Here is a 3,011-nt window from a genome sequence, read left to right on the forward strand (position 1 = left end):
ATACTTCATTGCTCCTCATGTGCAGTCAGACAGACAGACAGACAGGCAGACAGACAGGCAGACAGACAGACAGACAAGACAGGCGGACAGATAGATAGATAGATAGATAGGCAGGCTGACAAAGAGACAGACAGACAGACAGACAGACAGACAGACAGACAGACAGACAGACAAGACAGACAGACAGACAGATAGGCAGGCTGACAAAGAGACACTCAGACAGACAGGCAGACAGAGAGACAGGTGGGGAGAAAGACAGACAGACAGACACGGAGACAGACAAAACCAGCATTCAGACATAAGTAGAGGCTGGTGGGTGCGTTGAGACCAAGGAGGTTGTTTGAGACTCAAGAGATAAGTCTCTACCCCGCAACCTGCCCCCCCCCACCCTCCCGCACCCCTCCCCCCGACCCCTCCCTCCAGTCCTCCTCCCCCTCCCCTCCCCCTCCTCCCCCACCCACTCCTCAATCTACCACCTCTCTTCATTCAAGTGAGACAAAAGTGCTTGTGACTCATCCCCAGTCTCAGGTAATGCGTTCTTGGCTCAACCCACAGACTTTCTCTCTCTCTACCTCCCTCTCTATCCCCCTTTCTCTTTCTCTCTCTCTCTCTCTCTCTCTCTCTTTTCTCTCCTCTCAGGACGCCAGCTGGTCACAGCGTCACATTGCATTGTGGGAGGAGGGGAGAGAGGCTCAGATCAAATATCAGAAGAATTCCTCCGGAGCTCGACATCGCTTAGTGGGCGTCTCTGTTTCTTCACTGGGGGATTTCAGGAGGCATGGAGAGTACACACACACACACACACACACACACACACACACACACACACACACACACACAGGCAGAAGCATGCACGCATATATACACATTTACACACACACACACACACACACACACAGGCAGAAGCATGCACGCGTATATACACATTTACACACACACACACACACACACACACAGGCAGAAGCATGCATGCATATATACACATTTACACACACACACACACACACACACACACACACACACACACACACACACACACACACACACACACAGATGGGTCATTTTAGGGCTGTGGTTTTCCCTGTTCTGTAGTTACATAAACCATCAACTCCTGCTTGTATCTTTACTACAGTGGAAATAAACCCTAACAGAGGGGGGTTCTGGGAAACGTAGGCTAAAAACATCTCAACTCTGGCCCCAGAACAGAAGTGGGTTACGCAATCTCCCTGGCCTACGCTATCGCGCCATAAATAGAGTTTGTAGTCATACAGACTTACAAAACAGTCATACAATACCTGACCATGACACACATCTGCATAGTGTACAGTAACAAAGATTATGTTAAGATTCATCTATGATCTGTGATTAGTTAGCAGTCTACAACTACATTTTTACACTACTATTGATTCATGGACACAGATTAGGGCAGGTCTAGAGATAAAAAGTGGTTGAAAATGATTTTAGATCCTATTAGGATTTGGTTAATAATCTGGGTGCAGGAAGCCGACTTCCTGGATGTTGATATTTGAGTTTGTCCCTCTGGTCTCAGCTGATGGACTAACTGTCCCTCTGCTGAGCCACATGGCCGTCAACACACCGCCCTCTGTGACAGGAAACAGACCTGCCGCCACGTCTTCCTCCTGGCCCTTCTGAACAATCACACACATTCATGTTAACTCAATCAGCCAGCGGTCAACCAGTCTCCCCTCGCTAGCGCACGGCCATTCAGCCCAGATAGAACACCTCCGTTATAACACCCCCATGACCTGCTGGACGTCGTTCCCCTCAGAATCACAATCACAATCAGAAACTGTTTATTGACGTTTTACAACGCGCTAGGAATTTTCTTTCCAGCGAGGGGCAGGGTTGGACCAGCAGGGAGGGGCAGGTTGGACCAGGAGGGAGGGGCAGGTTGGACCAGGAGGGAGGGAAGGTTGGACCAGGAGGGAGGGCAGGTTGGACCAGGAGGGAGGGGCAGGTTGAACCAGGAGGGAGGGGCAGGTTGGACCAGGAGGGAGGGCAGGTTGGACCAGGAGGGAGGGGCAGGTTGGACCAGGAGGGAGGGCAGGTTGGACCAGCAGGGAGGGCAGGTTGGACCAGCAGGGAGGGCAGGTTGGACCAGGAGGGAGGGCAGGTTGGACCAGGAGGGAGGGGCAGGTTGGACCAGGAGGGAGGGCAGGTTGGACCAGGAGGGAGGGCAGGTTGGACCAGCAGGGAGGGCAGGTTGGACCAGGAGGGAGGGGCAGGTTGGACCAGGAGGGAGGGCAGGTTGGACCAGGAGGGAGGGCAGGTTGGACCAGGAGGGAGGGCAGGTTGGACCAGCAGGGAGGGCAGGTTGGACCAGGAGGGAGGGGCAGGTTGGACCAGGAGGGAGGGAAGGTTGGACCAGGAGGGAGGGGCAGGTTGGACCAGGAGGGAGGGGCAGGTTGGACCAGGAGGGAGGGGCAGGTTGGACCAGGAGGGAGGGGCAGGTTGGACCAGGAGGGAGGGTTAGGTTGGACCAGGAGGGGGGGCAGGTTGGACCAGGAGGGGGGGCAGGTTGGACCAGGAGGGAGGGGCAGGTTGCAGCCGATCACCTTCTCAGCGGATCGGATGACGCGCTGCAGTCTGGCCCTGTCCTTGGCTGTAGCGGCAGGGTACCAGATGGTGATGGAGGAGGTGAGGATGGACTCGATGATGGAGGTGTAGAAGAGTACCATCATTTCTTTGGGTAGGCCGAATTTCTTCAGCTGGCTCAGGAAGAACATTCTCTGCTGTGCCTTCTTCACGAGGAAGCTGGTGTTTAGTTTCCACTTGAGGTCCCGGGAGATGGTGGTGCCCAGCAAGCGGAAAGAGTCGACAGTGGACACTGGGGTGTCATTCAGTGTAATGGAGGGGGGGGGGCTGGTTTCTTTCTTAAGTCTACAATCATCTCCGCTGTCTTGAGAGCGTTGATCTCCAGGTTGCTTTGGCCGCACCAGGACAGCAGCTGGTCCATCTCCCACCTGTGGGCGGACTGGTCTCCCTCAGGG

The sequence above is a fragment of the Borostomias antarcticus genome, assembly GCF_949987555.1.
Source record: "Borostomias antarcticus genome assembly, chromosome: 30".
In the NCBI taxonomy this organism is placed as follows: domain Eukaryota; kingdom Metazoa; phylum Chordata; class Actinopteri; order Stomiiformes; family Stomiidae; genus Borostomias; species Borostomias antarcticus.